Genomic DNA, 12,286 nt, shown 5'->3' on the forward strand with positions numbered 1-12,286 from the left:
GATAACTTGAAGACACAGAGCTGCTTGAGCATCCTGAGACACCTCATCTTGTTAGGCAATATCACAGAACTCAGTGGAGTGGGCTGGGAAGGACCTCAAAGATCAGGGATTTCCAGCCCCCACCAAGTGATGCTGATCACATCAGAGCAGCAGCCACATGGACCAAATTAATCAGTCAGACCCCCTGAGTGGCACCAATCAGCCCAGAGACAGAAGTCACCCAGCAGGAAACACAAAACACTGTTTTCACAGACTTAATTTAGAGCCCAATTCAGAAGTCCCTCATCAACCAAACTCCCATTGTCCAGGGCAATCAGTTCTGCCCTCTATGTCATTGCACCAGTCAGAGTCGTTCTCAAAAAAGAGGAAAAAAAATAAAAGATGCAAAGCAGAATCCAGGAAACATCTGCCACCTGATTCCAACACTTTTTAGGAAAAAAAAAAAAAAAAAGACATTTTACATCTTGGCAGTGTTTGGCTCATTTAAACAGCACAGCTGATCAGCACTTGGGCTCAGTCCTACACACACTCACATCCCTGTGGGTGCTTCACATCCAGAAGCAGCTTCACTGACTGGCAGGATCTGCCAAAACAAGGAAAACTGAAAGAAGATGCAGCCCTCACAACCATCTCCAGCCATCTCAGAGGAATAGAACCCTTCCCTTTGCCAAGCACATGTGAGAGCAGCCAGCACAGCCCTGCCAAGGTCCACCAGAACCACACTGCACAAGGAATTTTAACTCACAGACTCCTACAAGTCACATTTACAGAGCTAATCCCACCCCATTTCTCCAAGGTAAAACAAACTGGAATCCCTTTCATGTGAACATGAGGACTCCTGCAAAACACCCACGTTTAATGCCCCAGCACCATCCCAACAAAGCATCCTGGAGCCTGATCTGACACTGGCACTGAGCTCCCATGGCAAAAACACCTTCCAAGAAACACTTAACTTTTGCTTTTTCCTGAACTTTCTTTAAAGGTGTATTTCTGATGCACCTAGGAGAATTTATGGCTTTCTACCCAAAAAACCACTTATAACCCTTTAGACTTTAAGGATCCTCAGCCTGTGGTTGTCTTGTCTGATCTAGAAATCAGGGGAAGGCAGAATGTCACCTCCTGGATTTTAGGAGGGAATTCCACTTCCTTGCCAAGCAAATAAATGCAAGACTTTCTAATTAACTTTTATTCAAACTGGGTCTCAGATCTTTACCCAAGGAAATAAGGCTCTTTTGCACAAGCCACCCAGTGATGCTTAGAGTATTAGTCATGAAAGCAGGAATTGGGAGTAAAAATAGCCAGGATTCTGCACATACTTTTTTTTAAGCCTCACACCTACTCAGCACTGATCTCTGGGTCAGCTGTCAAGAGCTGCTTGGTTTTAGGCTTTTTTTTCTTTCATTTTATTACTATTTTATTTTAGATCATCACTTGTGATTCATAGAAATGGGAGTAACTGTGAACACATTTTCCAAATCAGCCTTCACAAGAATGCTTTGTTGAGGTCTTACAAAAGGCCAATCTCAAAATAAACTTTTTCAGGAGTTTTTTAAATGTCAGTGGAGAAATCTTCGCTCTTATTTCTGTATTTCCTTATTTTGCAACTCCAACTTTTTTAACCACTGTAGGAGTGGCTTAAGAAGACACAGAAAATAAAGGAAAGAGAAATCTTTTGGCAAAAAAAAAAAAAAGTAGGATGGATTTGACAGGTTTCAACAGGGTCTGTCAAGATCAACAGTTTCAAATGATGAGTTTTAAATATTGACAAGGTACCATCAGCAACTCTAATCCCAAAAAAACTGCTCCTAGGGGCAGATGTTACAATAACAGAACTCATATTTACAGGTGGCATCACTATTACCAAGAGCATTTCATTTTCAGCATTGAGGGCCCTGCTGCACCAGCTGATAGACTCTGCATTAATATTCATATTAATAAAATACTTCTGACACCTTCCGGTCATCTAAAGCATGGACCCTGTGGTCACCACATTATTTTTTTTTTTTTTGTGAACCCTCATGAACACACCCCTGGCTCCTCTGCTTCAAGTTTTGGCTGTTTGCCACAAGTTCTGGGGTTTTTCACAACTCCTTTATTTGATCACTTGGACACAGTCAGGGACAAGCCACCTCCTTCACTCCTTGTAGACCCCCTCAGACGCTCTCCATGCCTCTGCTTACCCCACACCAAGATGAATTTAACTGGTGAAATGCCACTGAAAACTCACAGAAACACAGAATGGTTTGAGCTGGAAGGGACCTTGAAGATCATCTCATTCCACTCCCTGCCATGGGCAGGGACACCTTCCACCATCCCAAGTGGCTCCCAGCCCTGTCCAGCCTGGCCTTGGACACTTTCAGGGATCCAGGGGCAGCCACAGCTTCTCTGGGCACCCTGTGCCAGGGCCTCACCATCCTCACAATAAAGAATTTCTCCCCAAAATCTGCTGGACAACTAAGGTGGCACCTTCTCTACCATGTCCTGTTCTTCACTAAAGTCAACATCACATCCCCTCACTCATCTCAGAGCAGCATCCCATGGCTCTGAAAGGCCAGAAGCAGTGACCCAAAATACACCAGCTCAGCACAGAACAAACCAGGAGTGAGGGAAAAGCATCCCCAGTCCAAAGTGCCAGCAGTTGTGGTGTTTACCCTATTTCTAGAAACACTTCCATAAAGTTTTAATAAATGCTTCATTAAAACATCAACTGCCTGTCCAGCCAGGCAATTATCACTCATAATCACAGCTATATAACTGTATACTGTCTTCTGCAGATGTTCCTACATCTGTGCAAAACACACTCTCCACCTCTGCCACATGTAACATCTGTTGAATATTTGCAAACGTTTTCTCAATACGGAACTGAAATTATACTGCCTTGCTCATAATGTATTTACTGTCCCACTACCCTGTGCACCCCTTAAAAATCATTAAAAAGGTATTTCCTTGCTGTGTACAAGGTACCAATCTCTCCATAGCTCTTTGCTGCATTTATTTAAATGGCTTTTAGATTTTCACTTAGTAACAGATTACACCGAGCCTCCATCTTATCACAGGAGTTATTAGGACCTAATCCTTTATAAGCACTGAAGTTATTAGACTTGTGAGGATATTTTCTTCCCTTTCATAAATAATCTGTTGGAGAAAGGGGAAAAAAAAATAAGAAAAAAAGAGGAGGGAAAAAGCCACTTCTTGCATCCCTGCTCACTCAGGCAACAGTTCCAACCCCAGAGAAAGAGCAGGTGAGGCAGGTTCTTATTTTACCAGCAGCAAAGGAAATCAAATTTGTTTTCACCTAAAGGCTTCTAGAGAGGGAAAACAAATTGCACTAAATCCTGGCCAGCATCCTCCTCTGTGTAAGAAGAAGAAACTCCTTGGGGAAGGTGGGATCTCCACAGAGCTTTCCAAATCCCCTCCATCTCCACATCCCCATCACACAACCAGGTGAAGCTGCTGCTCTGCTCAGACACAAGGTCACATCACTCTGCTACCACACCTTCTTCCCCAGAACACCAGGGGCACAAACTGATTTTAGAAAAGCTGTTCTGTCCAAGGGACAGCAAAGCTGGGGATGGGGAGATCCATGGGGGGCAGAGAGGGAAGATACCTTCCCTTTCTAAAGTTCTTCCAATCTCTTCCCATCCCAAAGAAAACCCCACTGCAGCTCTTGGATTTTGCCACCCAAATCCCACCACAGCTTGATAACTGCCTTCCAAGCCTCTCTGCTTATAATTAATGCCATTTTCTGCTTTTTTGCCAAGAAATCACAATTTCACCCCCATCTTCTCCTCTGCCCCCCTTCCCCACCACTGCACCCTGCAATGTGAGTTTGAGGGATCCCTGAACCAGCCTGGTGCTGGCAGGGGCTGGAGAAAGGAGGGGGAAATGTGTGGGCTGATGGATCAGAGCCCTTTTGGAATGGGAAACCTCACTCTGCAATACAAGGTGTGCAAGCAGCACCACCAACCAATAAAACAAAAATAAATAAAACCACAGCGAGGTTCTGGGCAGCATCTCCAAGAGGCACCGGGGAATGAGCAGCAGAGCAGCTCCTCAGCCACTCCTGGATTCTCCCCGGCTCCTCCATCCACTCCTGGATTATCCCTGGCTCCTCCATCCACTCCTGGATCCTCCCTGGCTCCTCCATCCTCTCTTGGATCCTCCCTGGCTCCTCCATCCACTCCTGAATCCTCCTTGGCTCCTCCATCCACTCCTGGATCCTCCTTGGCTCCTCCATCCACTCCTGGATTATCCCTGGCTCCTCCATCCACTCCTGGATCCTCCCTGGCTCCTCCATCCTCTCCTGGATCCTCCCTGGCTCCTCCATCCACACCAGGCACTGACAGCCCGCGGTGCTGGAGCATCCCATCCCCTCCCACACTTCAGAACACAAGATGCTCCAAAATTAACACCTTACATCCACGGGGGAACAGCAGCAGCACCTAAATGCTCCCTGCACAGGATCAAGGAAGTTTTCCCTGCCTCTGTAACAACCTCGCTCCCCACTCCCCTGGAAAATACATCTGGAAAAGGCAGCCGGGAAGGGAGAAACAGCTCCGGGAGAACTCTCTACAAACTCCTTCTCTGGCTTTGCAGAAGCTGCGGTTCCATCCCCGGGGGTTTTCAGGGTTTCTCTGTAAGAGATGCAGCTCGCACTGCCCATCTCGCTTCTCTGCCGCCCGAATTTCCGCGTGGAGCGATTCCAGAGCGGCTTTTTGCCAAACAAAAACATGCAAAAAGCGAAAATAATAATAAAAAAAAAAACACCCCAGCCATCCCCAGCTGCCTGCGCCCAGGAAGGTTTGACAGCTCCAACAGGACATCTCATCCCACGACATGTCTACAGCTAATGCAAAATAAATCAGCGCTCCGTCTCCCGGCGCATTATTTTATTATATTTTTTTTTTTTTGTTCCACTCTCAAGGCACGCCTGCGATTTTGGCATTCAAAGGCAAATCGGCCGCGGTTCCAACTCCACACATCCATTCCCAGGCACACAGAAATGCCCCGGTGCTTTTCCCAGCGCCGGGTCCTGCAGGGGGAGCATCCCGGATTGGGGATCCCATCCTCATCCCTCCGCAAGGAATTCACCAGCGCACCTCTCCGAGCAACAAAAGAGAGTTCAACCAAACGCCTTTTCCCTCTTTTTCCCCCTCTCAAAATGTTTATTTGCAGTTTTCGAAGACACCTTAACCCGCCATGTTGAACAAGCTTTATAAATATTCATTTACCGCAGTTCGGGAGCGCTACGGGAAAATGTGTCGAGATCAGGGCTGCACATTTTGGCACAGCTGATCGCTTTCTTCTCCTTTCTTTTCTTTTTATTTTTTTCCCCTTCCCTTTCGCCTCCTGCAGCAGCTTGTTCTTTCCCCCGCAGATTCAGAAGAAACCCACCCGCACACCCAAAATAACTCTTTCCGAGAGATGTGCATCACCAGCCTCGTAAATCTGAAAGGAGGTCGCACGAGCGTTTGGCAGGGAAGCAGAAAAAAGATAGGTGTAACTTTAAAAAAAAATTTAAAAAATATTGAAAAATAAGGGAAAGAAAGATGGGGAAAGGGAAACATAGGAAAAAAAAGAAAGGGTAAAAAAAGAAGGGAGGGAAGCAAAAGAAAGGTGGGGGAAAGCAAGAAAAGGGGGGAAAGCAAAAAAGGGGAAAAAGGCAAAAAAAGCGGGGGAAAGGCAAAAAAGGGGAGGGAAAGCAAAAAAGGGGGAAAGGGAGGGGAAGAAAGGAAAGGAAAAAAGGAGATGAGAGCATGTAAAACGCGATCTGCCGAGTAGAAAAGCTCGATGCAGCCGAGGGGCAGCGCGGAGCTCCCGGGGCGCAGCCGGGCAGCGGCAGCCGCGCTCCGAGCGCCGGTCCCGGCCGGGGGCTCAGCCCCGGCACTTCCACAACTCCACCGCGGGCTCGCCCTCTGCAAAACGGGCGGATGAAATACCCACACCCACCTCTCACGCTTAAAAAAAAAAAAAAATAATAATAATCGGAAAGAATTTTTAATACATCGTGAAAAGGGGAAAGCGACCCTCTCCACCCAAACGCGATAAATAAAAAAAAGGGAAATGCCAGCCGGGAGGGTTCGGGAGGGGTGGCTGCTGGGAGCCGTGCCTTACCTGTGCGAGTTTGGGTGATTTGGGGGTGTTTTTCCCGTTTTCGCCCCGCGGAGCGGTGCGCGGAGCGGAGCCCGGCCGTGCCCGAGCCCGCACCCGCGGCAGGCGCCTTCCAATATGGCATCCGCGCAGTGCGCATGCCTGCCGCTCTTTTTAGGGCGCTTTTTTTTTTTTTTTTCTTTCTTTCTTTCTTGCTTTTTTTTTTTTTTCCCCTTTTAATATTTAGCAGCCAACTCCTTTCGTTGACCTTTTTCAGCAGTTTCAAGAAAAGGGATAAAAAAAAAAAAATAATAAAATAATCAGGCGCGCATCCCGACCCGCTGCTCCGCGCCCGCGGTGCCCCCGCGCTTTGAGCCGCGCCTCTGCCGGGGATTTGGGCAGGGATGGAATCCCGACTTCCACAAGCGGATTCCATCCCTGTCCCCACCCGGGACAGCACGCAGCGGCATCCAGGGCTGGCCGCCCGCACCCTAAATGCCACAAAATACCATCAAATACCATAAAACACCATCAAATACCATAAAACACCATCAAATACCATAAAACATCATCAAATCCAAGCCTTCAACACCGGAGCGCTGCCTCCCGGCTTGCCTTCCTCACAAGCTTTTATTTCGCTTTTCCTCCTCGTTTCGCTTCGCCAAGAAACTTCCAAGGGAGGGAGATGGGGGAAGAAGACGGGGAAAAGAGGGAAAGCAAAAAAAAAAATACGGCGCATCACTCAGCCCAGCCCGTTCCCTCCGCTCCGCCGGGCTCCGGCATTACCTGTTTATTCCCTGTTGCGGAAAATAAATAAAATATATCATGAAAAGCCGGCGAAGGAATGTAAAATCAACTGGTGGGCACCCTCCGGTGCACAGGGACACGCACAACTTTCCCTCCTTTGCTCCTCAGGTTATCGGATGGGATTTTTTTTTTTTTTCCTTTCGGGTTTTTTGTTGGTTTTTCCTTTCTTTGGCGAGTGCGGGGGATTCGCGCTGCGTTCGCTGCTGCTGCGGGGGTGTTCGCACGTACAGCCACACTGCGGGGTTTTTCAGATTGCACGGATATTCTGTTCTTCCCTCCCGAGAAAATCAGCCCCGCTGCAGGACTGGGAAATCACTCCAGACACCACTGCCCGTGCCCTCTGCTCTCGGGGAGGGGGTCAGAAAAATCCCCTGGGGCGGGAGGGATGGGGATGAATCCGCATTTCTGCAGCCGGGGTTTCTCGGGATGCTCCGAGCGCCCGCAGATCCCGGAGCTTCCCCTACCCAGGTCTGCTCAGGGTGAATTCTGCAGGATTTCATCCCCCCCTCTTGTACCCCTGCTCAGGGAATGTGTAAAGCATCTCTGATGGGGATTTTTGGAGCTCCAGCTCCCGTTGTTTCCCTGCAGGCACGGCTGGTGCGATTGAGGATTCAAGCGGATGCTTTTGGAGCATCCTCCGAGGTGGGGGTTGGTGCAGGGCACACACATTCAACAGGTCTGGAGGAGAGCACAGGGAAAGGAAATCCCTCAAAACATCCCAGTTTTGAGGCAACAACCAGTCCTGGACTTTGTTTTTTCCACAAACTCCTTTTGGAATTAACCCCAAACGCTGCTGTGTCCATCCCCACACCAGGGCTGCCAAATTGACATCACCCCTTGTGCTCAATCAACCTGGAAACTTCAAACCTCGGCTCAGAAATGTCCAGAGCTGTCTCTACTTGCCTTTCTCTGGACATTTCTGAGCAAAGGTTTGAAGTTTGCATGTTGATTTTGTGAGCATCCCTCCTTGCAGGAGCAGGGAAGGAAGAGCTGGTTTCCCACAGGTGACCCCAGATCTTCTCTGCCCTGTTGCAAGCACCTTTCCACTGGTTCTTGCTGGGGATTCATCACTGAACCTCCCAAACCCCTTTCCCTTCCTCTCTCTCCAGTCCATTTCCCTTCCACTCTCTCCAATCCCTTTCCCTTCCTCTCTCCCCAATTCCTTTCCCTTCCACTCTCTCCAATCCCTTTCCCTTCCTCTCACTCCAATCCCTTTCTCTTCCACCAGCCTCTCATGGATTTTATGCAAGAAGATAAGTGAGGGGTGGAATAAAGACGAAGAAATATTTTGATTCTGGAATACATTTGAGAAGATAGTGAACGCTTGGAAAGAAGGGCAAATACTGCAGACAGTGTTTCTTCAAGACAATCCATGTTCTTGCCATTCACACTCCAGGAGGCCACGGGCATGGGCTCAGCCTCTCCTGTTCCAGCAGATTTCCTGGAAAACAAATACAAATACAAATACAAATACAAATACAAATACAAATACAAATACAAGTACAAATACAAATACAAATACAAATACAAATACAAATACAAATACAAATACAAATACAAATACAAATACAAATCAAGCAGCTCCTATTTACAGACTTTGGGCTGGATGGGATTTCAAAACAGCAAGTAAACACTCTCAGAACTTCAAAATAAGACCAGAACCCCAGCTAGATGCCTGGAGAGCATTGAAGTCCTGTTTATCCAGATGATTGTGGAAGTGGGTGACATTTTCAGCGTAGTGACATTTCAAATTTTCAACATAGTTTTGAAGGGAAGATGCTCTGCAAGCACCACATCTGTGTTCTCTGTCCTTTCAATCTGCTCTGAATTAGGGTACACTGAGATTCCTCTGGCTCCTGATCTGAAGCTGGTGGCATCATCCAGTTCAGGACAGACACAGCCACAGTGGATCTCACAGCACTTCAGGTGTTTCTCCATCTCCTTTCCTTTAACACCAGATGCCTTTGTGCTTTATTTATTTATATATTTATTATCCAATCAGGCCTAAGAGGTTTTCCCAGAAGTTTTGGTTCCTCTGGAACTTCTTCTTCCCTCTTCACCTTGATTTTCTCTTTTAGTTTCATTCAGAGACTATTTCTGAAGCACTGATGGTTCAATTGGCCCTCTATGGAGAGATGTGGAAAAAAGCCTTCGAAGTTTGTGATCTAAATTAGGTTTGTGGATGGTGTCCAAAGAGGTGGTTTGAAAAAAAAAATAATAATAGTAATTAAAGCTGAGAACAAAATTCCCTTGGAACTTTTCTAAGTGACTGCTACAACAAAGCTCTGATATGAATGAAAAGGTGCAGATTTATATCAGGGCTGAGCTGGAGATGACTCTAACAGCTCCTGTTGGCAGCAGAGACTTTGCATCTTGCTCGTTGCTGAGAATACAAATTGGTTTAGTGGACGTGAGCTGCAGGAATTGCTGAGAGATTTCACTCTAATACTGCCTTTGAGAGCATCACAGGGAAAAAAAGAAAGTGCTTTGAGAAATACTGAATTGTGCCAGTGTAGCATCCCAAGATGTAAAATGGATTTAAGCCCTGCAGAAACCCACCCTGAGATCAGCTCCAGTTTCAGACTCAGTGACTCTCAGGGATGAATTTTCCGCTGATCTAAGGGAACTCCATTAATTTCACTGCTGTCCCTGACCCTTAGTGCTGCTTTTGTTGGCAACCATGACACCCGATCTTGTGTTTTAAGTTGGGAACAGAAGTTTCACATCTGAATTTTGCTGTTGTTTTTAACTAAAGCACTTTTATGCAAGTAGCATAAAAAAGATTTAAAAAGATAAAGAAATATCTACCTGAGTACCAAGTACCCAAGCTGTAATGAACATCCCTCTGCTGTTGCCTCTGATGATCACTCCCAAAGGATGGAACTGTTCACATCCCAAACTCTCCATAGCTGCACACACAAAAACTCTCCAACCCAGTGAAATCCAGACAGTCCCATTGCTTTAGATCAGATATTAGCAGCTCCTGATCTGCAGGATAAGATTACTAAGACACAAAAATTTTCCCATTTTCCAGGCTGCTGCCTTCAGCAGGTTCATGTTTTTGGAGGACAGATGGAGATGTAAAAAGGTCCCCTACACAAGGAGGCACAAGCACACACACAAATAGAGATGTTATGGCATTAACACTCCTAATTTTTCTCTTTTCTCCTTGGCTTGGGAAGAGAAATGCTCAGAGGGACACTGTGAGATTTCTAGGTGGTTGTGTGTTTGGTTATCCATTTCTGGCCCAAATTTAAGCAGGTGCCTGAAGGACTCACAAGCTGAACATGGTGCTGAGATGACATTTGTGTTCATGAATAAATGGCATTAGCCTTGCAGACAGAGAAATTGAAAGGAAATGAGACAACTTTTCTGCAAATAAAATGGCAAAGTTGAGACTCTGGAGCTTCATCTGAGATAAACACTGAGAGACTGGGCAGAAGTTCCTTGGAGGCAGCCAGGTTTCCTTCTAACCCAAAGAATGGGGTTATCTCCACTTTTGGAGGTGTTTTCCTGCTTTTGGGGTGCTGATTCCTGCACTGGAAAAGGGGCAAGGCAGTGCAGCTGGCACTGGGGAATTCTTTGGGCTTAACAGTGTCCAGCCTGAGTGAGCTGAAGGGTGGAGAGTGTCTGACAGGAGTTTGGTGTCCGAGAGGGGACACAGGACATCACTGGGGCCACTCCACACTCAAGTGCAGCTCCTGTTGGCTCCTCTGCAATATTCATCTCCTGGCACTGCTCCTGGGCTCACAGCAAAGCCTCTCTGCATTTTCCCTCTCCTCTCAACAAACTGTGGCCTTCAGCTCCCAAGTTTTCACCCCACCTTATCACAATCTTTACAGGAGGTAAAGACACCATCAGCCCCTTATTTCATGACAGCTCCTGGGCCAGGGCTTTCACTTCTACCTTTGTCTTCTTTTTATCCATCAGCCCTAGTTCAGAAAGAAGTTGGTCCCTGGGAGGTGGCATTGGGATGCTGAAAGACTTGTTTCACAGTGCCATCTCCTGGAGATCCCATTTAGGCTGAATTTCTCTGATACCTTTTTCTTTTCAGTGTGTCTGAGCTTTGAAGGCAGGTGTTTAAGGCATGATCTAAAGGAGAGATTAGCCTAAATGAAGTTAATCCAAAATTTAAACGCCCTCTTTATGCTTCACAGTAAAAGTCCTGCCTCTCGAATGCTGTGAACAGCAAAGGAATTGCTGGCTTGGGATTCATGAAATATTCATTGGGTTGTGGTCCCACAGGCTTTGCACCTCTTGGCAGCACCAGCCCTGTGTGCAGTGATTGCAGAGGCAAAAAAACATCCCCTGGAGAGGTGAAAGGTGCCTTGGTGCAGCCCTTCTCCTGCAGGAACTCAAGGAACACCAGGGAAAAGGGATCATTGTGACCCATTGTGCTCACAGGGGTCTTTGGATGAGGGAGGAGACGAGGATTTGACTCTATATTTCAGAAGGCTGATTTATTATTTTATGATATATATTACATTAAAACTATACTAAAAGAATAGAAGAAAAAGTTCTCAGAAGGCTGACTATGCTAAGAATAGAAAAGAAAGAATGATAACAAAGATTTGTGGTTCGGACACTGTGTCCAAGCCAGCTGACTATGATTGGCCATTAATTCCAAACATCCACATGAGACCAATCCCAGATGCACCTGTTGCATTCCACAGCAGCAGATAACCATTGTTTACTCTTTTTTTTTGTCTTTGAAGCCTCTCAGCTTCTCAAGAAGAAAAAAAATCTTAAAGAAAGATTTCTCATAAAAAGATGTCTGCGACAGATCATCACCTCTCAAATGGGAGCTCTCAGGGCCAGGCACCCCCAGAGCCTCCAGCTGCCCTGCACACCCTGCCCCAGACACAAACACAGACCCACACACCACCTCCATGGTCCAAAGCACTTTATCCACCCAATTTTAATTTATTTTTATTGCTTGTTGATTGGAAATCGCTGCGTAGGGGTTGTGGCTGTTCAGCAGAGGAGCAATAAGTGGCTTTAATATTAACTGGAAAGTCTGAGCCAGTACCTCATGCCTGCAGCTCAGGAATGCCCAGCAAGCGTGGTCTCTGTGCTAAACAATGCCTTTCCCACCTTAGCAGTAAATGAAAAGGAAGCACATGCTATAGCCAATAAATCACAGAGCTGAGGTTCAATACTGAGGCTCTCAGCTATGAGCCTTATTGATCGTGCCAGCACTACAGGAGAGACCCACTCTCATACCAAAAGCTTGCTCATTTCTACCATTTACTAACAGCTTCTTTATTTATTTCAAGTATTTATAGGCTTTGCCTGGGCAGGGAAGCTCCTCCTGGCTTTTAGCTGGTGTTGGGAAGGGAAGCTGGGGAAACTGAGGCAGGAGGAGCTGAGCTCACACACAGATATGCAA

At 46.6% G+C, this 12,286-nt stretch overlaps 1 protein-coding gene across 1 annotated transcript in view; it reads right to left on the reverse strand.

Moving 5' to 3' along the window:
- Positions 1-6,213, reverse strand: part of SFMBT2 (Scm like with four mbt domains 2) — a 116,341-nt gene extending 110,128 nt beyond the window's left edge. Inside the window, exon 1 of the mRNA XM_063153687.1 lies at positions 6,115-6,213. The gene's annotated coding sequence lies outside the window, so the exon portion shown is untranslated. The remainder of the gene's footprint in view (positions 1-6,114) is intronic.
- Between the last annotated feature and the right edge of the window lie 6,073 nt (positions 6,214-12,286).

This window comes from Melospiza melodia, chromosome 4, assembly GCF_035770615.1.
Source record: "Melospiza melodia melodia isolate bMelMel2 chromosome 4, bMelMel2.pri, whole genome shotgun sequence".
NCBI classification, from domain to species: domain Eukaryota; kingdom Metazoa; phylum Chordata; class Aves; order Passeriformes; family Passerellidae; genus Melospiza; species Melospiza melodia.